The sequence below is a fragment of the Balaenoptera musculus genome, chromosome X (genome assembly GCF_009873245.2).
Source record: "Balaenoptera musculus isolate JJ_BM4_2016_0621 chromosome X, mBalMus1.pri.v3, whole genome shotgun sequence".
Lineage (NCBI taxonomy): Eukaryota > Metazoa > Chordata > Mammalia > Artiodactyla > Balaenopteridae > Balaenoptera > Balaenoptera musculus.
Window position 1 is genome coordinate 40,386,906 of NC_045806.1, and position 27,042 is coordinate 40,413,947.

General features: G+C 38.5%; 1 long non-coding RNA gene across 2 annotated transcripts in view; it reads right to left on the reverse strand.

Annotated features, from left to right (window-relative positions):
- LOC118888523 overlaps positions 1-27,042 on the reverse strand; it is a 128,217-nt gene that overhangs the window by 95,268 nt on the left and 5,907 nt on the right. For both annotated transcript variants that reach the window (XR_005018308.1, XR_005018309.1), the window contains exon 2: positions 26,449-26,579. This is a non-coding gene — a long non-coding RNA (uncharacterized LOC118888523). The remainder of the gene's footprint in view (positions 1-26,448; positions 26,580-27,042) is intronic.

Consider the following 27,042-nt stretch of genomic DNA (forward strand, 5'->3'; position numbering starts at 1 on the left):
CCCATCAACAGTCAAGTGGATTAAGGTTTTACTGAGCTCTGACCGCCACAGCAACAGGGAGGGAACCCAGCCCCACCCATCAACAGTCAAGTGGATTAAGGTTTTACTGAGCTCTGACCGCCACAGCAACAGTCAGCTCTACCCACCACCAGAGCCTCCCATCAAGCCTCTTAGATAGCCTCAACCACCAGAGGGCAGACAACAGAAGCAAGAAAAACTACGATCCTGCAGCCTGTGGACCAAAAACCACAGTTACAGAAAGATAGAGAAGATGAAAAGGCAGAGGGCTATGCACCAGATGAAGGAACAAGAAAAAACCCCAGAAAAACAACTAAATGAAGTGGAGATAGGCAACCTTCCAGAAAAAGAATTCAGAATAATGATAGTGAAGATGATCCAGGACCTCGGAATAAGAATGGAGGCAAAGATTGAGAAGATGCAAGAAATGATTAACAAAGACCTAGAAGAATTAAAGAACAAACAAACAGAGATCACCAATACAATAACTGAAATGAAAACTACACTAGAAGGAATCAATAGCAGAATAACTGAGGCAGAAGAACGGATAAGTGACCTGGAAGACAGAATGGTGGAATTCACTGCTGCAGAACAGACTAAAGAAAAAAGAATGAAAAGAAATGAAGACAGCCTAAGAGACCTCTGGGACAACATTAAACGCAACAACATTCGCATTATAGGGGTCCCAGAAGGAGAAGAGAGAGAGAAAGGACCAGAGAAAATATTTGAAGAGATTATAGTCGAAAACTTCCCTAACATGGGAAAGGAAATAGCCACCCAAGTCCAGGAAGCGCAGAGAGTCCCATACAGAATAAACCCAAGGAGAAACACGCCGAGACACATAGTAATCAAAGTGGCAAAAATTAAAGACAAAGAAAAATTATTGAAAGCAGCAAGGGAAAAACGACAAATAACATACAAGGGAACTCCCATAAGGTTAACAGCTGATTTCTCAGCAGAAACTCTGCAAGCCAGAAGGGAGTGGCATGATATACTTAAAGTGATGAAAGGGAAGAACCTACAACCAAGATTACTCTACCCGGCAAGGATCTCATTTAGATTTGATGGAGAAATCAAAAGCTTTGCAGACAAGCAAAAGCTAAGAGAATTCAGCACCACCAAACCAGCTCTACAACAAATGCTAAAGGAACTTCTCTAAGTGGGAAACACAAGAGAAGAAAAGGACCTACAAAGACAAACCCAAAACAATTAAGAAAATGGTCATAGGAACATACATATCGATAATTACCTTAAACGTGAATGGATTAAATGCCCCAACCAAAAGACATAGACTGGCTGAATGGATACAAAAACAAGACCCATATATATGCTGTCTACAAGAGACCCACTTTAGACCTAGGGACACATACAGACTGAAAGTGAGGGGATGGAAAAAGATATTCCATGCAAATGGAAATCAAAAGAAAGCTGGAGTAGCTATACTCATATCAGATAAAATAGACTTTAAAATAAAGAATGTTACAAGAGACAAGGAAGGACACTACATAATGATCCAGGGATCAATCCAAGAAGAAGATATAACAATTATAAATATATATGCACCCAACATAGGAGCACCTCAATACATAAGGCAACTGCTAACAGCTATAAAAGAGGAAATCGACAGTAACACAATAATAGTGGGGGACTTTAACACCTCACTTACACCAATGGACAGATCATCCAAAATGAAAATAAATAAGGAAACAGAAGCTTTAAATGACACAATAGGCCAGATAGATTTAATTGATATATATAGGACATTCCATCCAAAAACAGCAGATTACACGTTCTTCTCAAGTGCGCACGGAACATTCTCCAGGATAGATCACATCTTGGGTCACAAATCAAGCCTCAGTAAATTTAAGAAAATTGAAATCATATCAAGCATCTTTTCTGACCACAACGCTATGAGATTAGAAATGAATTACAGGGAAAAAAACGTAAAAAGGACAAACACATGGAGGCTAAACAATACGTTACTAAATAACCAAGAGATCACTGAAGAAATCAAAGAGGAAATCAAAAAATACCTAGAGACAAATGACAATGAAAACACGACGACCCAAAACCTATGGGATGCAGCAAAAGCGGTTCTAAGAGGGAAGTTTATAGCTATACAAGCCTACCTAAAGAAACAAGAAAAATCTCAAGTAAACAATCTAACCTTACACCTAAAGAAACTAGAGAAAGAAGAACAAACAAAACCCAAAGTTAGCAGAAGGAAAGAAATCATAAAGATCAGAGCAGAAATAAATGAAATAGAAACAAAGAAAACAATAGCAAAGATCAATAAAACTAAAAGTTGGTTCTTTGAGAAGATAAACAAAATTGATAAGCCATTAGCCAGACTCATCAAGAAAAAGAGGGAGAGGACTCAAATCAATAAAATCAGAAATGAAAAAGGAGAAGTTACAACAGACACCACAGAAATACAAAGCATCCTAAGAGACTACTACAAGCAACTTTATGCCAATAAAATGGACAACCTGGAAGAAATGGACAAATTCTTAGAAAGGTATAACCTTCCCAGACTGAATCAGGAAGAAACAGAAAATATGAACGGACCAATCACAAGTAATGAAATTGAAACTGTGATTAAAAATCTTCCAACAAACAAAAGTCCAGGACCAGATGGCTTCACAGGTGAATTCTATCAAACATTTAGAGAAGAGCTAACACCCATCCTTCTCAAACTCTTCCAAAAAATTGCAGAGGAAGGAACACTCCCAAACTCATTCTATGAGGCCACCATCACCCTGATACCAAAACCAGACAAAGACACTACAAAAAAAGAAAATTACAGACCAATATCGCTGATGAATATAGATGCAAAAATCCTCAACAAAATACTAGCAAACAGAATCCAGCAACACATTAAAAAGATCATACACCACGATCAAGTGGGATTTATCCCAGGGATGCAAGGATTCTTCAATATACGCAAATCAATCAATGTGATACACCATATTAACAAATTGAAGAATAAAAACCATATGATCATCTCAATAGATGCAGAAAAAGCTTTTGACAAAATTCAACACCCATTTCTGATAAAAACTCTCCAGAAAGTGGGCATAGAGGGAACCTACCTCAACATAATAAGGGCCATATATGACAAACCCACAGCAAACATCATTCTCAATGGTGAAAAACTGAAAGCATTTCCTCTAAGATCAGGAACGAGACAAGGATGTCCACTCTCACCACTATTATTCAACATAGTTCTGGAAGTCCTAGCCACGGCAATCAGAGAAGAAAAAGAAATAAAAGGAATACAAATTGGAAAAGAAGAAGTAAAACTGTCACTGTTTGCGGATGACATGATACTATACATAGAGAATCCTAAAACTGCCACCAGAAAACTGCTAGAGCTGATTAATGAATATGGTAAAGTTGCAGGATACAAAATTAATGCACAGAAATCTCTTGCATTCCTATACACTAATGATGAAAAATCTGAAAGAGAAATTATGGAAACACTCCCATTTACCATTGCAACAAAAAGAATAAAATACCTAGGAATAAACCTACCTAGGGAGACGAAAGACCTGTATGCAGAAAACTATAAGACACTGATGAAAGAAATTAAAGATGATACCAACAGATGGAGAGATATACCATGTTCTTGGATTGGAAGAATCAACATTGTGAAAATGAGTATACTACCCAAAGCAATCTACAGATTCAATGCAATCCCTATCAAATTACCAATGGCATTTTTTACGGAGCTAGAACAAATCATCTTAAAATTTGTATGGAGACACAAAAGACCCCGAATAGCCAAAGCAGTCTTGAGGGAAAAAAATGGAGCTGGAGGAATCAGACTCCCAGACTTCAGACTATACTACAAAGCTACAGTAATCAAGACAGTATGGTACTGGCACAAAAACAGAAACATAGATCAATGGAACAAGATAGAAAGCCCAGAGATTAACCCACGCACCTATGGTCAACTAATCTATGACAAAGGAGGCAAAGATATACAATGGAGAAAAGACAGTCTCTTCAATAAGTGGTGCTGGGAAAACTGGACAGCTACATGTAAAAGAATGAAATTAGAATACTCCCTAACACCATACACAAAAATAAACTCAAAATGGATTAGAGACCTAAATATAAGACTGGACACTATAAAACTCTTAGAGGAAAACATAGGAAGAACACTCTTTGACATAAATCACAGCAAGATCTTTTTTGATCCACCTCCTAGAGTAATGGAAATAAAAACAAAAATAAACAAATGGGACCTAATGAAACTTCAAAGCTTTTGCACAGCAAAGGAAACCATAAACAAGACGAAAAGACAACCCTCAGAATGGGAGAAAATATTTGCAAATGAATCAACGGACAAAGGATTAATCTCCAAAATATATAAACAGCTCATTCAGCTCAATATCAAAGAAACAAACACCCCAATCCAAAAATGGGCAGAAGACCTAAATAGGCATTTCTCCAAAGAAGACATACAGATGGCCACGAAGCACATGAAAAGATGCTCAACATCACTAATTATTAGAGAAATGCAAATCAAAACTACAATGAGGTATCACCTCACTCCTGTTAGAATGGGCATCATCAGAAAATCTACAAACAACAAATGCTGGAGAGGGTGTGGAGAAAAGGGAACCCTCTTGCACTGTTGGTGGGAATGTAAATTGATACAGCCACTATGGAGAACAGTATGGAGGTTCCTTAAAAAACTAAAAATAGAATTACCATATGACCCAGCAATCCCACTACTGGGCATATACCCAGAGAAAACCGTAATTCAAAAAGACACATGCACCCGAATGTTCATTGCAGCACTATTTACAATAGCCAGGTCATGGAAGCAACCTAAATGCCCATCAACAGACGAATGGATAAAGAAGATGTGGTACATATATACAATGGAATATTACTCAGCCATAAAAAGGAACGAAATTGAGTCATTTGTTGAGACATGGATGGATCTAGAGACTGTCATACAGAGTGAAGTAAGTCAGAAAGAGAAAAACAAATATCGTATATTAATGCATGTATGCGGAACCTAGAAAAATGGTACAGATGAGCCAGTTTGCAGGGCAGAAGTTGAGACACAAATGTAGAGAATGGTCATATGGACACCAAGGGGGGAAAACTGCGGTGAGGTGGGGATGGTGGTGTGCTGGATTGGGCAATTGGGATTGACATGTATACACTGATGTGTATGAAACTGATGCCTAATAAGAACCTGCAGTATAAAAAAACAAACAAAACAACTAATACTAAACTTTCATTGGGTTATTTGTATGGAAATATGTTAATATAAATGTTTCAGGCATTACATGAAATTTCTAAAAATCTTATATTTGTATTTGTATGGAAATATGTATGGAAATATGTTAATATAAATGTTTCAGACATTACATGAAATTTCTAAAAATCTTATATTTGTATTTGTATGGAAATATGTATGGAAATATGTTAATATAAATGTTTCAGACATTACATGAAATTTCTAAAAATCTTATATGTTCTGGTATAATGTTATAAGTAATAATCCTAGTTATTACTTTAAAATGTATATCTCAGAAATAACTAATTTTCTTGTCAACTGCATTATTATGAACTTTCATCAAATCTTTAACCGTGGTCATTTTTAAGTCTTTTGTCATTTACAGACAGTTCTGGGTGTACTCTGATGATTTTGCAAATATGTTCCTATAAAAGGGTTTCATCTTCAAGAAATTCATGGAAAAGACTCTGACAAGTACAGGTTTCTGGTAACTGACTGTACTGCTGAACTGAATGAATAAGCATTTTCAGAACTCTAATGAAAAACTGATGAACTCATAAAAGTGCTAACAAAAGATCAAGATGAAAAAAAAATTAATTACATGGGACTGAGTGAACTGATGAGGATGAGTATAATTTTTGTGACTTTCTGTCTGAATTTAAAAAAAAAAAAAATCCCACAAGGACTCAGAGGCAAAGAATATACAAATCAATTTTCACTGCAAAGTAAAGGAGCTGTTACAGTGGAGGATTACTGGACTGAATGTCAATATTATGACATAGTATGAGTGTGTTTCATGTTTGGTAATTGCAATCATTGTTGCTTTTGTTGTGGTCATCCATGTACAATGCTTGGTGTCAGTCTATTTATGTCTTGTAAAAATAAAATACAGTGTGTGTGTGTGTGTGAATAAAAAATAAAAAAAAAAAAAAAAAAAAAAAAAAAAAAAGTGGCAAGAGTAAACATCCTTGTCTTTTTCCCAATTTAGGGAAAGCATTCAGTCTTTCATTATTACATAGGATTTTAGCTGTAGGTTTTTCATAGATGCCATTTATCTAATTGAGAAGTCCCTGCTTATTACTAGTTTGCTGACAGGTTTTGGTTTGTATTTTTATCTTGAATGTTAGATTTTATTAAATGTTTTTTCTGTATCTATTGAGATGATTCATGCATTTTTATCCATTACTCGCTAATACAATTTATTATATAAATTGATTTTGAGATGATAAAGTCAATCTTGCATTCTTGAAATAAATTCCACTTGGTCATGGTGTATAACCTTTTTAATATGCTGTTGGATTTGGTTTGCTAATATTTTGTTGAGGATTACCATATCTATGTTCATGAAGGTTATCAGTCAGTATTTTTTACTTTTTTCTTGCGCTATCCTTATCAGGTTTGGGTATCAGGGTAATATTGGTCTCACAGAATGAATTGGGAAGTGTTCCCTTCTCTGTTTTCTAGAAAAGTTTGTGAGACTCAACGTTAATTCTTCTTTACGTATTACATAGAATTCACCAGTGAAACAATCTGAGCCTGAATTTTTCTTTGTGGGCAAAATTTTAATTACTAAATTCACTGCATTTACTTATTACAGGTCTATTCAGATTCTCTATTTCTATCAGTTTTATCTATACTCTATCAGTTTTGGTGGTTTATATATTTCTAATAATTGGTCCATATTACCTACATTTTCTAATTTGTTCGCATAAAGTTGTTCATAGTATTCCCCAACCGTTCTTTTCATCAATAGTGAAAGATCAATAATGATGATGCCTCTTTCATGCCAGATTGTGGTAATTTGTGCCTCTCTTTTTTTCTTAGTCGGTCTAACTAAGGGCTTTTCAAATGCGTGGATTTTTTTCTAAAAACCAACTTTGGGTTTCATTGATTTTCTCAAAAGTTTTGTTTTTGTTATTGTTTTCTATTTAATTGATCTCTCCTCTAATCGTTATTATGTTCTTCCTTCTGTTTGCTTCAGTTTGTTCTTCTTTTTCTAATTTCTTAAGACATAAGCTTAGGTTATTGATTTGGTATCTTCTCTATCTTTTCTAATATAGGTGTTTAAAGCTATAAAATATCCCTCTAAGCACTGACTTAGCTGCACCCCATAAAATTTGATATGTTATATTTTCATTTTCTTTCACTTCGACATATTTTTAAATTCCTTTTCTGATTTTTTTCTTTCACTCAAGAGTTATTTAGAAGTTTGTTACTTAGTTTCCAAGTATTTGGAAATTTCCCAAATTTCATTCTTTGTGGTTTCTAATTCATTTCTGTTGTGGCCAGGGAATATGCTTTGCATGATTTCAAATCTTTTAAATTTACTGAGACTTTTTATGGACTAATATGGTCTATCCTAGAGAATGTTCCATTTGCACTTGAAAATAATATGTATTCTTTGGTTGGATGGAATGTTTTATAGATGTCAGTCAGTTAAATTTTGTTAATAATATTGTTCAAGTCATTTATATCCTTGCTGATTTTCTATCTAGATTTTTATTTATTATTTAGAGTAGGGTGTTGACATCTCCAACTATGATTGTTAAGTGTCTATTTCTCCTTTCAGTTCTATCAGCTTCTGCTTAGTGCATTTTGGGGCTCTATTGTCATGTGCATATAGGTTCATAATTGTTATAGATTCCTGGTCAATTTACACTTTTATCATCATGAAATATCCTCCTTTAACTCTGATAATACTTTTTTGTCTTAAAGTCTATTTTGTCAGATATTAGCATGGCCACTTCAACACTTTCTTAGTTGCTGTTTGCATTGTATATCTTTTTTCATCCTTTTACTTTTAAATGTACCAGTGTCCTCCAAAATAAAGTGTGTCTCTTACAGACAGCATAAAGTTGGATCTTGTTTTCTGTCCTAACAATGTCTGGTTTTTGACTGGAATGCTTAATCTTCTCACATTTAATGTAATTATTTATATGGTGAATTTACATCTCCCATTTTGTTATTTTTTATATGTCCCATGTCTTTTTTGTTTCACTGTTCCTCCTTTACTTTCTTCTTTGCTGTTATACATTTTTCTATATTATACCATGTAAATTCCTTTGCTGAATTGTTTCACTATTTTTTTTAAGTTACGGTCTTAGTTGTTGCTCTAGGGATTACTATATATATTTTAACTTGTCACTATCTACTTCATATTAATACTAACTTACCTTTGGCAAAATATAGAAAAATTGCACTAATGTAGCTCCATTTCTTTCTCCCCCTTCTTTGTGCTATTATTGTCATATATTATATCTTTATATGTTACAAGCTGAACAAAAGAGGCTTACAATTATTATTTTATGAAACCTTATATCTTTTAAATTTGTTAAGAAAATGTTTTAAATATATATAGCATTTTATATTTACCTACATATTTATCTTTTTCTGGAACTTTTTATTTCTTTAGGTGAATTAATCACCTAGTGTCATTTCCTGTCAGCCTGAAGGACTATATGTATTATTTCTAGAAAAACACATCTGTCTATAAAAAATAAGGTTATTGGAGACACCTTCAAGATGGCAGAGGAGTAAGACGTGGAGATCACCTTCCTCCCCACAAATACATCAGAAATACATCTACATGTGGAACAACTCCTACAGAACACCTACTGAACGCTGGCAGAAGACCTCAGACTTCCCAAAATGCAAAAAACTCCCCACGTACCTGGGTAGGGCAAAAGAAAAAAGAAAAAACAGAGACAAAAGAATAGGGATGGAACCTGCACCACTGGGAGGGAGCTGTGAAGGAGGAAAAGTTTCCACACACTAGGAAGCCCCTTCACTGGCGGAGATGGGGTGTGGCGGAGGGGAAGCTTCGGAGCCACAGAGGAGAGCACAGCAACAGAGATGCAGAGAGCAAAGTGGAGAGATTCCCGCACAGAGGATCGGTGCCAACCAGCACTCACCAGCCTGAGAGGCTTGTCTGCTCACCTGCCAGCTGGGACAGGTCAGGGCTGGGAGCTGAAGCTCCGGCTTCTTCGGTGGTCAGATCCCAGGGAGAGGACTGGGGTTGGCTGCATGAACACAGCCTGAAGGGGCTAGTGTGCCACAGCCAGCCGGGAGGGGGTCCGGGAAAACGTCTGAAACTGCCTAAGAGGGAAGAGACCATTGTTTCAGGGTGCGCGAGGAGAGGGGATTCAGAGCACCACGTAAACAATCTCCAGAGATGGGCGTGAGCTGTGGCTATCAGCATGGACACCAGAGATGGGCATGAAACGCTAAGACTGCTGCTGCAGCCACTAAGAAGCCTGTGTGCAAGCACAGGTCACTATCCACACCTTCCCTCCCGGGAGCCTGTGCAACCCACCACGGCCAGGGTCCTGTGATCCAGGGACAACTTCCCCGGGAGAACACACAGAGTGCCTGTTGCAATGTCATGATGGCCTCTGCCGCCGCAGGCTCGCCGCACATTCCATGCCCCTCCCTTCCCCCGGCCTGAGTGAGCCAGATCCCCCTAATCAGCTGCTACTTTAACCCCGTTCTGTCTGAGCGAAGAACAGACGCCCCCAGGCGACCTACACGCAGAGGCGGGGCCAAATCCAAAGCTGAACCCCAGGAACGGTACAAACAAAGAAGAGAAAGGGAAATCTCTCCCAGCAGCCTCAGGAGCAGTGAATTAAATATCCACAATCAACTTGATGTACCCTGCATCTCTGGAATATCTGAATAGATAATGAAACATCCCAAAATTGAGGTGGTGGATTTTGGGAGCAACAATATATTTTTTTTTCCTTTTTCTCTTTTTGAGAGTGTGAATGTGTATGCTTCTTTGTGTGATTTTGTCTGTATAGCTTTGCTTTTACCATTTGTCCTAGGGTTCTGCCTGTCCGTTTTTTTTGTTGTTGTTGCTGTTGTTTTTGTTTTTTATTACAGTTTTTAGTGCTTATCGTTGGTGGATTTGTTTTTTGGTTTGGATGCTCTCTTCTTTCTTTCTTTTTTTTTCTTTTTTTATGACTTTTTAATTTTTTTCATTTTTAAAAATTATTTTTTATTTTTAAATTTAATAACTTATTTTTTTTTTCTTTCTTCCTTTCTTTTTTTCTCCTTTTTCTTCTGAGCCATGTGGCTGACAAAGTCTTGGTGCTCTGACCGGGTGTCAAGCCTGTGCCTCTGAAGTGGGATAGCCGAGTTCAGGACATTGGTCCACCAGAGGCCTCCCAGCTCCACGTAGTATCAAACGGCGAAAGCTCTCCCAGAGATCTCCATCTCAAGGCTAAGACTGAGCTCCGCTCAACGACCAGCAAGCTACAGTGCTGGACACCTTATGCCAAAAAAGTAGCAAGACAGGAACACAACCCCACCCATTAGCAGAGATGCTGCCTAAAATCATAATAAGGTCACAGACACCCCAAAACACACCATCGGATGTGGTCCTGCCCACCAGAAAGAGAAGATCCAGCCTCATCCAACAGAACACAGGCACTAGTTCGCTCCACCAGGAAGCCTACACAGCCCACTGAACCAACCTTAGCCACTGGGGCAGACACCAAAAACAATGGGAACTACGAATCTGCAGCCTGCGAAAAGGAGACCCAAAACACAGTAAGTTAAGCAAAATGAGACAGAAATACGGAGCAGTTGAAGGATCAAGGTAACAACCCACCAGACCAAACAAATGAAGAGGAAATAGGCAGTACCTGAAAAATACTTCAGAGTAATGATAGTAAAGGTGATCCAAAATCTTGGAAATAGAATGGAGAAAATACAAGAAACGTTTAACAAGGACCTAGAAGAACTAAAGAACAAACAAACAATGATGAACAAAACAATAAATGAAATTAAAAATTCTCTAGAAGGAATCGATAGCAGAATAACTGAGGCAGAAGAACGGATAAGTGACCTGGAAGATAAAATAGTGGAAATAACTACTGCAGAGCAGAATAAAGAAAACAGAATGAAAAGAATTGAGGACAGTCTCAGAGACCTCTGGGACAAAATTAAACACACCAACATTCGAATTATAGGGGTCACAGAAGAAGAAGAGAAAAAGAAAGGGACTGAGAAAACATTTGAAGATATTATAGTTGAAAACTTCCCTAATACGGAAAAGGAAATAGTTAATTAAGTCCAGGAAGCACAGAGAGTCCCATACAGGATAAATCCAAGGAGAAACACGCCAAAACACATATTAATCAAACTATCAAAAATTAAATACAGGGCTTCCCTGGTGGTGCAGCGGTTGAGAGTCTGCCTGCCAATGCAGGGGACACGGGTTCGAGCCCTGGTCTGGGAAGATCCCACATGCCGCGGAGCGACTAGGCCCGTGAGCCACAATTACTGAGCCTGCGCGTCTGGAGCCTGTGCTTCGCAACAGGAGAGGCCGCGATAGTGAGAGGCCCGCGCACCGCGATGAAGAGTGGCCCCCGCTTGCCGCAACTGGAGAAAGCCTTCACACAGAAACGAAGACCCAACACAGCCAAAAATAAATAAATAAATAAATAAATATTAATTATTAGAAAAGACTCCAAAAAAAATTAAATACAAAGAGAAAATATTAAAAGCAGCAAGGGAAAAACAACAAATAACATACAAGGGAATCCCCATAAGGTTAACAGCGGATCTTTCAGTAGAAACTCTGCAAGCCAGAAGGGCGTGGCAGGACATATTTAAAGTGATCAAAGGGAAAAACCTACAACCAAGATTACTCTACGCAGCAAGGATCTCATTCAGGTCAGATGGAGAAATTAAAACCTTTACAGACAAGCAAAAGTTCAGAGAATTCAGCACCACCAAACCAGTTTTACAACAAATGCTAAAGGAACTTCTCTAGGCAGGAAACACAAGAGAAGGAAAAGACCTACAATAACAAACCCAAAACAATTAAGAAAATGGTAATAGGAACATACATATCAATAATTACCTTAAACGTAAATGGATTAAATGCTCCAACCAAAAGACATAGACTGGCTGAATGGATACAAAAACAAGACCCGTATATATGCTGTCTACAAGAGACCCACTTCAGACCTAGGGACACATACAGACTGAAAGTGAGGGGATGGAAAAAGATATTCCATGCAAATGGAAATCAAAAGAAAGCTGGAGTAACAATTCTCATATCAGACAAAATAGACTTTAAAATGAAGATTAGTGCAAGAGACAAAGAAGGACACTACATAATGATCAAGGGATCAATCCAAGAAAAAGATATAACAATTGTAAATATTTATGCACCCAATATAGGAGCACCTCAACATATAAGGCAAATGCTAACAGCCATAAAAGGGGAAATCAACAGTAACACAATCATAGTAGGGGACTTTAACACCCCACTTTCACCAATGGACAGATCATCCAAAATGAAAATAAATAAGGAAACACAAGCTTTAAATGATACATTAAACAAGATGGACTTAATTGATATTTATAGGACATTCCATCCAAAAACAACAGAATACACTTTCTTCCCAAGTGTTCAAGGAACATTCTCCAGGAAGGATCATACCTTGGGTCACAAGTCAAGCCTTGGTAAATTTAAGAAAATTGAAATCGTATCAAGTATCTTTTCCGACCACAATGCTATGAGACTAGATATCAATTACTGGAAAAAATTTGTAAAAATTACAAACACATGGAGGATAAACAATACACTACTTAATAACCATGAGATCACTGAAGAAATCAAAGAGGAAATCAAAAAATACCTAGAAACAAATAACAATGAAAACACGATGATCCAAAACCTATGGGATGCAGCAAAAGCAGTTTTAAGAGGGAAGTTTATAGCAATACAATCCTACCTCAAGAAACAAGAAACATCTCAAATAAACAACCTAACCTTACACCTAAGGTAATTAGAGAAAGAAGAACAAAGAAAACCCCCAAAGTTAGAAGAAGGAAAGAAATCATAAAGATCAGATCAGAAATAAATGAAAAAGAAATGAAGGCAACAACAGCAAAGATCAATAAAACTAAAAGCTGGTTCTTTGAGAAGATAAACAAAATTGAGAAACCATTAGCCAGACTCATTAAGAAAAAAAGGGAGAAGACTCAAATCAATAGAATTAGAAATGAAAAAGGAGAGCAACTGACACTGCAGAAATACAAAGGATCATGAGAGATTACTACAAGCAACTATATGCCAATAAAATGGACAACCTGGAAGAAATGGACAATTTCTTAGAAAAGCACAACCTTCCGAGACTGAACCAGGAAGAAATAGAAAATATAAACGGACCAATCACAAGCACTGAAATCGAGACTGTGATTAAAAATCTTCTAACAAACAAAAGCCCAGGACCAGATGGCTTCTTGGGCAAATTCTATCAAACATTTAGAGAAGAGCTAACACCTAGCCTTCTCAAACTCTTCCAAAATATAGCAGAGTAAGGAACACTCCCAAACTCATTCTACAAGGTCACCATCACCCTGACACCAAAACCAAACAAAGATGTCACAAAGAAAGAAAACTACAGGCCAATATCACTGATGAACATAGATGCAAAAATCCTCAACAAAATACTAGCAAACAGAATCCAACAGCACATTAAAAGGATCATACACCATGATCAAGTGGGGTTTATCCCAGGAATGCAAGGATTCTTCAATATACGCAAGTCAATCAATGTGATACACCATATTAACAAAGTGAAGGAGAAAAATCATATGATCATCTCAATAGATGCAGGAAAAGCTTTCAACAAAATTCAGCACCCATTTATGATAAAAACCCTCCAGAAAGTAGGCATAGAGGGAACTTATCTCAACATAATAAAGGTCATATATGACAAACTCACAGTCAACATTGTTCTCAATGGTGAAAAACTGAAAGCATTTCCTCTAAGATCAGCAACAAGACAAGGTTGCCCACTCTCACCACTATTATTCAACATAGTTTTGGAAGTGTTAGACACAGCAATCAGAGAAAAAAAAGAAATAAAAGGAATCCAAATCAGAAAAGAAGAAGGAAAGCTGTCACTGTTTGCAGATGACATGATACTATACATACAGAATCCTAAAGACGCTACCAGAAAACTACTAGAGCTAATCAATGAATTTGGTAAAGTAGCAGGATACAAAATTAATGCACAGAAATCTTTTGCATTCCTATACACTAATGATGAAAAATCTGAAAGAGAAATTAAGGAAACACTCCCATTTACCACTGCAACAAAAAGAAAAAAATACCTAGGGATAAACCTACCTAAGGAGACAAAAGACCTGCATGCAGAAAACTATAGGACACTGATGAAAGAAATTAAAGATGATACAGATGGAGAGATAAATCATGTTCTTGGATTGGAAGAATAAACATTGTAAAAATGACTATACTACCCAAAGCAAACTACAGATTCAGTGCAATCCCTATCAAACTACCTATGGCATTTTTCACAGAACTAGAACAAAAAATTTCACAATTTGCATCGAAACACAGAAGACCCACAATAGCCAAAGCAATCTTCAGAAAGAAAAACGGAGCTGGAGGAATCAGGCTCCCTGACTTCAGACTATACCACAAAGCTACAGTAATCAAGACAGTATGATACTGGCACAAAAACAGAAATATAGATCAATGGAACAGGATAGAAAGCCCAGAGATAAACCCACTCATACATGGTCACCTTAGTTTTGATAAAGGAGGCAAGAATATACAATGGAGAAAAGACAGCCTCTTCAATAAGTGATGCTGGGAAAACTGGACAGCTACATGTAAAAGAATGAGATTAGAACACTCCCTAACACCATACACAAAAATAAACTCAAAATGGCTTAAAGACCTAAATGTAAGGCCACACACTATAAAACTCTTAGAGGAAAACGTAGGCAGAACACTCTATGATATAAATCACAGCAAGATCCTTTTTTACTCACCTCTTAGAGAAATGGAAATAAACAAATGTGACCTAATGAAACTTAAAAGGTTTTGCACAGCAAAGGAAACCATAAACAAGATGAAAAGATAACCCTCAGAATGGGAGAAAATATTTGCAAATGAAGCAACTGACAAAGGTTTAATCTCCAAAGTTTACAAGCAGCTCATGCAGCTCAATATCAAAAAAACAAACAACCCAATCCAAAAATGGGCAGAAGACCTAAATAGACATTTCTCCAAAGAAGACATACAGATTTCCAACAAACACATGAAAGGATGCTCAACATCACTAATCATTAGAGAAATGCAAATCAAAACTACAATAAGGTATCACCTAACACCGGTCAGAATGGCCATCATCAAAAAATCTGCAAACGATAAATGCTGGAGAGGGTGTGGAGAAAAGGGAACCCTCTAGCACTGTTGGTGGGAATGTAAATTGATACAGCCACTATGGAGATCAGTATGGAGGTTCCTTTAAAAACTAAAAATAGAACTACCATACGACCCAGCAATCCCACTACTGGGCATATACCCTGAGAAAACCATAATTCAAAAAGAGTCATGTACCACAATGTTCATTGCAGCTCTATTTACAATAGCCCGGACATGGAAGCAACCTAAGTGTCCATCGACAGATGAATGGATAAAGAAGATGTAGCACATATATACAGTGGAATATTACTCAGCCATAAAAAGAAACGAAATTGAGTTATTTGTAGTGAGGTGGATGGACCTAGAGTCTGTCATACAGAGTGAAGTAAGTCAGAAAGAGAAAAACAAATACCATATGCTAACACATATATATGGAATCTGAGAAAAAAATATGGTTATGAAGAACCTAAGGGTAGGACAGGAATAAAGACGCAGACGTAGAGAATGGACTTGAGGACATGGGGAGGGGCAAGGGTAAGCTGGGACAAAGTGAGAGAGTGGCATGGACTTATATATACTACCTAACGTAAAATAGATAGCTAGCGGGAAGCAGCCGCATAGCACAGGGAGATCAGCTCGGTGCTCTGTGACCACCTAGAGGGGTGAGATAGGGAGGGTGGGAGGGAGACGCAAGAGGGAGGAGATATGGGGATATATGTACATGTATAGCTGATTCACTTTGTTATAAAGCAGAAACTAACACACCATTGTAAAGCAATTATACTCCAATAAAGATGTTAAAAAATATTAAATTAAATTAAAGTTTTTAAAAAATTAAAAATAAGGTTATTTTGGCTTTACAAAATACTAGGTAACCCATCCTAGAGGCAGGTACAAAGATAAAATGGGAAGAGTACAAATATTTTATTTATATCCATTAATTTCTGGAAGATTCATGCTCTTATGTGGTGTCTAGACATACTCTGGAAAACTTAACTGTAAGGTGGCCAAGTTCTTGGGTTATCAGTCCATCATTTTCCTTCAACCTTTGTGAGAGTAGGTTGGATATTCCTTTTTTAAAAGTATTTTTTGAAAGGAAATCTTGCTTTAGAGAGTACTTTGCTGCTTTCTTTTGGATCTCACCACCACCACCTCAAGTTAAGAAGGGGAGCCCCAAGATAACTCAGAATAATGGAGGTTGCCTTTCAGATGGGGAGGCTGACTTCTTCCCCAGCTGCTGAGCTGCAGAAATTCACAGACCAATCCTGTCTCTTGGGTGCAACTTGAGAGAGTTGTTGGTAAAGCTTGTCCTCAGGACTTTGGAGTGTTGGTGAAGATAATGACTGATGACTACTCCCACCTAGATGAACTTGTAGAGCAGAGGCTGGTATAGCAGCCTGAAATGGCAAGGTGAAGAAAGAGCAGCAGTGAAGACAGTTTGCATGTCCAGAGTTTGGTGGAGTGAGAGTGTTTGGGTTTTCCCAGGGGCCAAGTGGATGCCACAGAAGGCATCCAGGTGGAAGAATCTTAAAGCGTCTTGACCCAAGTGGACAGTCTGTCAGGTGAGGACACTAGGGGTAGGGGTAACCCCTGTGGTAGAAACTGAGGCAGTAAGTAACTGAGCTGAGGAGTAAACACTGAGGAATTCAGTGCTCTTGGGCTCATGGACCATCAGAATGACCCTATATTCCCTCTGGTACTCTCCCATACTGCTGAACCTGTGCAAAGACCTTGCTGTAATTAATGTCTTGGTTTCACCCATTTGCATTATAGGGTTCCTGGGGATGCCTGTCACCTTGTTTTGTTCAAAATGTAGTCTGTAAAGTTTTTCTTTTGCTATCAGAATGGTTCTATTTTTAAGACAGTATTTAGAGAAATCAAATCTACACCATCATCATCACCTTGCCATGACCTGTTAACCTAATACTGACTTTTTGAAGAAACAGGGCTAGTTGACTTGTAGAATGTCCCATGTTCCACGTCATCTGATTGTTTCCTCATGATGTCATCTCAATTTTTCTTTTCTCTCCTGTATTTTCTACAGACTTGAAGTTAGGTATAGAAGTTTGATCAGTTTTAGGTTAAGCATTTTTTTAAAATTTATTTATTTTATTTTTGGCTGCATTGGGTCTTTGTTGCTGTGCACAGGCTTTCTCTAGTTGCAGCCAGCAGGGGCTACTCTTCGTTGCGGTGTGCAGACTTCTCATTGCGGTGGCTTCTCTTGTTGCAGAGCACAGGCTCTAGGTGCGCTGGCTTCAGTAGTTGTGGCATGTGGGCTCAGTAGTTGTGGCTCACGGGCTCTAGAGCGCAGCCTCAATAGTTGTGGCACATGCGCTTAGTGGCTCCGCAGCATGTGGAATCTTCCCGGACCAGGGCTCGCACCCGTGTCCCTTGCATTGGCAGGCGGATTCTTAACCACTGCGCCACCAGGGAAGCCCAGGTTAAGCATTTTTAACACAAATACTTAATAACTGCCAAGAATACTTCATAGGTGCTACTGTGCAACCCCCTATTAAGGATGCAATTAGCAAATAATTTGTAGAGTAACATTTTGGTTCTACGTGAGCATCTTGTTCAAACAACCTTTTATCAAATGCATTTAACATCTGCTACGGACTGAATGTGTCCCCCCCAAATTCATATGTTGAAATCCTAACCCTCAATGTGATAGTGTTAGGAGGTGGGGCCTTTGGAAGTTGATTAGGTCATGAGGGTGGAGCCTCATGAATGGGATTACTGCCCTAGTAAGAAGAGACCAGAGGGCTAGCTTGCTCCTTTTCCACCATGTGAGGATACAACAAGAAGTTCAGCTAGCTACAACCCAGAAGTGGGCCCTCACCAAGAATCCAACCATACTGGCACCATAAGCTCCAATTTCCAGGCTCCAGAACTGTGAAAAATAAAGTTCTGTTGTTGATAAGCCACTCAGTTTATGGCATTTTGTCTCAACAGCTTAAGCTGACTAAGATAACATCTCTTGAGGTTCCTTACCTGAATCAATTATCTAATTCTTTCTATATTTATTGGGTGGCATTCTTCTGTAAGTAATTGCTGTAGTGAATACTGTGTTGCTCTGCTCAGATCTCTTTTTTGGGGCCAATACATTATCCCCCAGTTTCTGGGAAAATCAGCTACTGACCTCATAGCTATATCTCTCATTGGGAACTGCCCTCAGCTACAGGGAACTGCCTCACTCAAAGTTATGCCCTCACCTCCCAACCTCTGCTCAGGGAGCAGGCAGTATTAAATGAGTGTCTTATGCAGGAACACAAAGGTCCAGCCTTCCATTTGGGACAACTCTGAAGGGCCATCCCAGCTCCAGAGCTCCCTGTAAGACTGTCTGAGGCCCCAGTTGCAACTGCATTGAGGGTAAATTCTCCCTCTGTCCAACCCTATCTTCCTCAACCTCTTACAGATGTTTCTCCCCAATAAACCTTCTGTATGCAACTTTCCATTTTTGTTAACCCAGAACTCATTCTAAGACAATGACAAAGAACTTTCTTCTCTTTTCCTTTCATCTTTTTTCCATCTGATTGTTTTTGGAGTATCACTATGAACTCATGGTTTTGTATTTATTTAATGTATTACAACAAATTGCAGCCATTTTCATCTTGGTGCTCAAATGATCAAATGTGGCCAGTGAAGGCCCTTCATGATGCCTCCTATGTCCTTTAGACATTAATCTTTAAGTGTGTCTTTTCTAGCACAAGAATATAACCTATGCTCATCATGTATTCTTCTAGGTCCAGACCCAGAATCAGATATTTCTCTAAAAATCTCTGGTTCCCTTTTAGTGGGAATGGTGATTAAAGATCAAGATCTGGGCACTAGGGATAAAATGTTTTCTTTTAATTTCATTTTCTAAATGTCTTTTTGCTGGTATACAGAAATACAATTTATTTTTGCATAGACATTTCACTGTGGTCACATTAGAATTAGAACCAAGTTCTCCTGAATCTCAGTCTCTATTAGTTAGAAATATTTTCAGCTGCAAATAACGGGAAGCTGACTCACAATGGCCTGGGAAAACAAGATGTTTAGTTAGCTCCTCTAATAAGGAGTCTGATGATAGCCAGTCTGGGACTGATGCAATGGCTCAATAATCCTGTCAGGGACCCAGATTGGTACTATTTAACCACTTCTTAGTTTGTTCTCATGTTTCTTTCCTTGTTCTTACAAGATGACTGGGCTCCTACCAGATACTATCTATATTCTAGGCAAAAATAAGCAAAGATAAAGAGGTTAATGGTAAAAAAATTTTCTCCTTTCCGGGCTTTCTTTTTTTTAATTTGAGAAAGATGCCCTCTCCATATAATTCCACTTAATCATTATTGGACAGAACTGTCACGAGTCCAACTCGATATAAGGTAGGTGAGAAAACTGAGGGGTTTTATTTCTTAACTTCCAATAACTGTTAAAAGGAAGGAAAGTTAGAAGGAGTCAAGAATGGATGTTGAAAGTACCTCTTGTGGTATCTGCACTAAAGCCAACATTCTTCCCACTAGATAATTCTGTTAGGTAAAACTTTGACAAAGTGTGACAAAGCTTGATTCATGTAAAAAAGGATTCCTTTGAATAAAGAGACCTCAAAGCACTTATATTTAGTATGTGTATCTGAAGACAAGATACGCTATAAAAAATGTGATCCTTGTTCACTGGAGAAGAATTTTTATTTAGCTTTCTCAATATAACTGAGGTATAATATTAACATCATATAAGAAAAAATTCTAGCAAAAGATGAATTACTTGTTTTGGACCAACTATCCCAGGGAAAACAACTAGAAAACCTGGGGAAAATATAAAAACAACTGTTTGAAGACATCATAGAATCATAGGCATTAAGACTTTGTACAGCTAAGACCCAGAAGTAGAAGGAAGCCAAGAGTGGCTGGCTTTCCTCTCAAAGTGATCACCATTCTGCACATTCTACAAGTGAGAGCTGCGACTCAGAGATTTCAGCACTCTTATGTGGTCGTTGAAAGTTCAGGGCATGCCAATGCAGAGAGGTCTTTATAAACACTCCAAGATTTTAACTGGAATAAGTGTGAACTGAAATAGATCATTCCTAGGAATGAAGCTCGGACTTAAATTAGCTCAATACCTGACTGGATTAAGGTGGGAAGTCACAAATAAACTAATATGAGGAATGAAAAAGGGAATATCACCACAGATCTTACAGACACTAAAAAGGTCATTAGGGCTTCCCTGGTGGCGCAGTGGTTGAGACTCTGCCTGCCAATGCAGGGGACACGGGTTCGAGCCCTGGTCTGGGAGGATCCCACGTGCCGCGGAGCGGCTGGGCCCGTGAGCCACAACTACTGAGCCTGCACGTCTGGAGCCTGTGCTCCGCAACAGGAGAGGCCGCGATAGTGAGGGGCCCGCGCACCGCAATGAGGAGTGGCCCCCGCTTGCCTCAACTGGAGAGGGCCCTCGCACAGAGACGAGGACCCAACGCAGCCAAGGATAAAATAAATTAATTTAAAAAAAAAAAGGTCATTAGAAAAGATTATGAAAAGCTTTTACTAAAAATATGAAACTGAGATGCAATGAGCTAAATTCTAAGGAAATACTGTAACAAACTGACACATGAGTAGAGAATCTAAATTTTCCTGCATCTATTTATAAACATTTAGTTAATCCATAATTTAAAACTTTTCCATACAGAAAACTCAAGGTTCACATGGCTTACTTAACAAATTTTATCAGGGAGCTAAGGAAGAACTAACACCAGTATTACACAAACTCTTCCAAAGAAAAGGAACTCTTTCAAAGAGAAGAATGAAAGGCACCTTTTCCATCTCGTTTTATGAGGTCAGCATTACTTTGATCCAAAAGCTGACAAGAACATTACAAGAAAGGAAAGTTCAGTTCAATCTTTTTCATGACATTCTAAATGAAACATTAGTACATTAACTCCATAAATATATTAAAAGATAATAGGTCATTAGTAAACTGGGTTTATTCTGGGAATGCAATATTCATAAATCAATGAATGCAATGTTATAATGATAGAATAAAGAAGAAAAATCACATCTCAATAGATACAGAGAAGGCATTTAATAAATGTAACATCCATTCATATTAAAGCCTCTTTGCAAACCAGGGATAGAAGGAATCTTTCTTCAACTGGTAACTGATATCTATAGAAATTCTATAGCAAGGATTTTTTTCTTCCAAATATGACAGGTTATCTTCTCTCATACCAATTCTTTGGCTGATAGAAACTATGAAAACTAGACAAAACACCAAAAGATCACAGCTTTTTAAAGGCATCAGAGATAAAGCAAGGAAACCAGCATTAGAGAGGTCTAGATGATTAAGTAAAGGGAAACACACTGAGGTGAGCTGCTTCTTTTTCCCTTGAGGCATTTGTCAGTTCCTAAGCTGTGTGGAGCCAAGGTGAAGAGCCAAGGTGAAGAGCAGAAAATAGCGATTCATAGCTTTGAGAAGTCTCATGAAGTAGGGCACGAAAATTGGATTTACTGCTTGTTATTAAGGCAGCCAAGACTTGAAGGTCAAGATCCAACAAAAAAAAAAAGGAACCACAGAAAACTGAGCTCCAAATTGTGAGCATAGTTCAATTTCTAAACTACACAAGACAAGATGTCATGAAGTCAAGCAGAAAGCAGCAACTAAAAAGCTAAAAACTTAAGCAGAGCTTTTGGAAGTCTCATAGTAATAGAGACAAAAACTAGAAAACTAGAGATCAGGGTCTGCCAGGCTTTCAGGTAAAAATCCTGAATGGCTTTGTCCTAGAAGAGGCAAACCAGTTATAGATCAGCCCCCATGAAGATGAAATAGATTCTCAGATCATCTTAATCCTTTTTTAAAATTAATTAATTAATTAATTAATTTAATTTATTTTTGGCTGTGTTGGGTCCTCGTTGCTGTGCGCGGTCTTTCTCTAGTTGCGGTGAGAGGGGGCTACTCTTCATTGCGGTGTGTGGGCTCCTCATTGTGGTGGCTTCTCTTGTTGCTGGAGCACAGGCTCTAGGAGCGTGGGCTTCAGTAGTTGTGGCACACGGGCTCAGTAGTTGTGGCTCGCGGGCTCTAGAGAGCAGGCTCAGTAGTTGTGGCTCATGTGCTTAGTTGCTCCGCAGCATGTGGGATCTTCCCGGACCAGGGCTCGAACCCATGTCCCCTGCATTGGCAGGTAGATTCTTAACCACTGCGTCACCAGGGAAGCCCTCATCTTAATCCTTGATGGACCAAGGTTATCTGCTTCTACTATATCTGGCCTCCAGAAGAAAAGTAAATTATTTCTAGAGGATGAAACATCCTCCAGAGAAATTTTTTAAAACGCTTCATATACAATTTCTGGCATTCAACAACAAAAAAATATCACAGGCATGCCATGAATCAGCTGAAGGAAACCAAGATAAAACAGGTGATATAAATAAACCCAATAGTGATCCAAATATTTGAGTCATCAGACACAAACTTTTAAAAAAAAAACTATGATTACTATGTTCAAGAAATTAGGTGACAGGGACTTCCCTGGTGGTCCAGTGGTTAAGACTTCACCTTCCAAAGCAGGGGGTGCAGGTTTGATCCCTGGTCAGGGAGCTAAGATCCCACATGCCTCGCAGCCAAAACAACCAAAACATAAAACAGGAGCAATATTGTAACAAATACAATAAAGACTTTTAAAATGGTCCACATTAAAAAAAAAGAAATTAGGTGACAAAATTATTGACATTAGAAAGAATCACATGGGAATTCAAGAACTAAAAAACACAGCTTAAATTAAGCACTAAGTAGATGTTAGATATAGCATAATAGAAGCTTAGTGAACTGGAAATGAGTTAGCAGAGACTATGCAGGCTGAAGCATTATGAAAAAAAAGGAACGAAGAATAATGGAAAGAGTGTAAGAGACATGGAACATGGTGTAAAGGTCCAATATATGTTTAATTGGAAGGAATACCAGATTGAAAAGATACCAGAATTGACAAATGATATCAAGCCACTGATTCAAAAAGCTCTACTAATCTCAAGCAGAATGAATACAAAGGAAATCATAACTAGGCACATCATAGTCAAACTGCTGAAAACAAAAGAGAAAAAAGGAAAATCTAATTGCAGCCAGAGAAAAAAAGGCACATTACATTCAAAGGAGAAACAGTAAGAACGGCAACTGACTTTTCAACAAATACAATGAAATGATATCTTTAAAGTGCTGAAATAAAATAACTGCTAACCTAGAATTCTACTCTCAAGGAAAATATCCTTTTAAACGAAGACGAAATAAAGTTGATTTCAGAAAAACCAAAACTGATATAATTAATTGCCAGCAGACCTACACTAAAATAAACACTAAAGGGATTTCTTAAAGTTAGGAACTAATGATCCTTAAAAAATAAAAAGTGAAAGCGTTATGAAGAATAAAGAGTAAATATGTGGATAAAACTATATGAACACTGACTGTATTAAGCAATTATAATAATGCATAGAGAGACTTAAAATATATGTAGAATTAAAATTCAGGTCAACAATAGTATAAATGATAAGAGGGGATTGAGCTAAAATATTTTCAATCATTGAATTGTGGAAGAAGCAGTAAAAGTATTAATCTATAGAAGACATAAATTGAGGGTGTATGTCATAATCTCTAGGGTAACCACTAAAAGAATAATTAAAGACTGCAAAACTAACAAGGCGATAGAAGGGAAATGGAATGATAAAAGTTAATTGAGGGGCTTCCCTGGTGGTGCAGTGGTTGGGACTCCGTGCTTCCAGTGTAGCGGGCGTGGGTTCGATCCCTGGTCGGGGAACTAAGATTCCGAATGCCATGTGGCACAGCCAAAAATTAAAAAAAAAAAAAGTTAATTGATTCATCTAGACAAATTACCCAATCTCTCAGATTCCTTCAGCCCTTCATGGTACCAGTCTTGGGGGAAGCCTTACTATTTCCATGAAGTGTCACATTTTTACATGCACCTGACTTTCTCCAGAAGTCCTCTATCTGGTACATTGAATGATGATAAAATCTGAGGGGTTGGGCTGCATCAGCTGCCACAGTGGTGTCCGGATTTGAGAGGCCCTCTCTTGTCCCTTTCTCTTCATCTTTAAAGCTCAAAAGTAGAGTAGACGAGAGATCTAACAATGGGCAGCCTTGTCTCTCAGCCTCAATTTATCATAGTGACACAGCCAAATTATCTGCCCATTCAGGTGTGCATCTGTGGCCCCTAGACATTTTAACTACTCAGTGACTAGCCACCAAGAAGCAAATGAACTGCCCCTTCAGCAGTGTTTCTGGGACCTATAGACATTGTGGCCATACAATCATAAGGCCATAAGTTCACATGGCCTGCCAGTTCAGGGGCATTTGTGGCCCACAGAAAATGAGGCCATTCAATCATGAGCACTACTGGTGATTTGTCCTCAACCCCAGAGAGGATGCTTCCCACCCCTCAAGTGAAACAGTTCAACTTTTCTGCCATGTTCACTCCACATTAGGTACCACTGTCAGGCAAAGGGCTCAATCACCAGCAAGCATCATTGAGGCGGGCTGGGTCACAGACACATGGGTCAGCAAAAAGCACAAGTCTCACATTCTCTCGTTATCCTGTAGAGAGACATGCTTGGGTTGGGTGCAGCTGGACCAGGACCACCCCCTGACAATCTTCCTTTTCACAGCATAAGTATGAAAGTGCCATTGTAAGCAGAGGAAAAGTATTTGAGCTCAGGTGCCAGATGTTCAGGGGAATGCTGAAAATGACAGGTGCCCAGCAACCTTGTGGGAAGTTGAGATCATGAGCAGCCCCTCACTCTATCTGGGGGAGGAGTAGCCACTGGTCCCACCTAGCCCACTGTCAGGCCACCCAGAGGAAGCCTCTTATTATTCCACATATAATCTTTTTTGTCTCCCAACATGTTCTTTGGAAAGAGTTCTATGGTGAAATACATTTGGAAAATGCTGTGTTTTACAGACCTTTTGGGAGATCTATATAGTATCCTATCTACATAGTATCCTAGTGGTTGTAGAAGTCCCTCCATTAAAAAAAACACATCTAAACAATGTTTCCCAAGTTTTTATGATCACAGAACCTTTTACTCACATCATGATTGTTAATAAGCCAGAGAACCAGTGTTTCATGGAAGACATTTTGTGAAATGCTGACCTAGGGCAGGCATAGCAAATAGGTTTCAACATAATTACCAACTCTGATTGGTAGAGGTAGTCTAGAACATACTGTTGAGAAGAATTCTAAGAGCCTGTCTGACCTTGACCAGAAAGAGTACCATTATTTTTTTTTGAATTTTATTTTATTTTTTTATACAGCAGGTTCTTATTAGTTATCTATTTTATACATATTAGTGTATATATGTCAATCCCAATCTCCCAATTCACATTATTGACAAACAATAGCTGCCGTGTATGTAGAATATAATGGCAGCATAAGGGCAATGGACTTGCCAGTCTTGATCTAGGTTCTCTAGCTTCATTCTCTCTGGCAAAAGATTCCTCTAGGTCAGAATCGGTGACTTAAGAATTCCTCCAACAGGAACCCAACTTGGAAATGTGAGTCTTCATTCATTATAATTTGCTCATGTTCACTGAGTCTTTACTGAGTGGACTGGTCCCTCAGGAAGGGGAGAAAGTTCTTTCCATTGAAAGGAATGCTCTCAGAGGTGCCATATAAAATAAATCCTGGAATCCATCTCCAAGCTCAGTACCCAGGAGGATGCTCTTTACCCGAATGCCCCCATGACTACAGCCTTGTCCTCTGAGGTCAGGGGTGTTTGGGAAGAATCTAGGAATTTCTCCCAACTCTCTGAAGCCTCCTTGGCCCTAACACCTATGAATGTTTTGGGCTCCTCCACTGTGAAGCTGCTCAGGGCTTTGGAGCCCAGTACTTTGCACTTGAGGATCTGCTGTCTGAGATGTGGGTCTCTGTATATGTACCCGCACATCTATAAGAACATACATGTACAAGTGTGTACAAAGATAGTGGGGAGCACAAATTAGGGCTCACTTGATATCCATAGGGTCCAGGGCCAGGAGAAGAAGACAACTCCATGACACAAACCACTGTTGCTTGCCTCAGCAGCTGATGCTTCAGTTTGCAGAGTGACACTGGAGACATCGGCAGGGATCAACTTCAGTCTGGAAGGAGGAAAAGGGAGACAAATCTTTCAATTTTAATGGGATTTTCAAAGATGTGCCAGGTATTGTCTGTTGGCACTCTGCGACATTCCCATTCCCATTCCCTCTCCTGTACTGCTGGGGCTGGAAGCATTGAGATTACATTTCTCAGACTTGCTTGCCAATGTGACCTCTCTGCATGAAATTTGGAAGGGAGAAGGGAGTTAGAAACCATACTTTTCCTCTAGCAGGAAGAGTAGGCAAGTAGCTTTCAGCAGATGTGAGTTTTGTTTTGTTTTAATTTTATTTAAGTATAGTTGATTTACAATGTTGTGTTAATTTCTGCTGTAAGCAGATGTGAGTTTTGCAGCACCTGCTAGACTCCTTGCTACGCTAATCACCCAACCACCCTGGGGCCATGGGACACCTGTGCTGTCAGCAATGGTTTTCTGCAGTTTTTTGATCTCTGGGTCTCAGAAAAAAC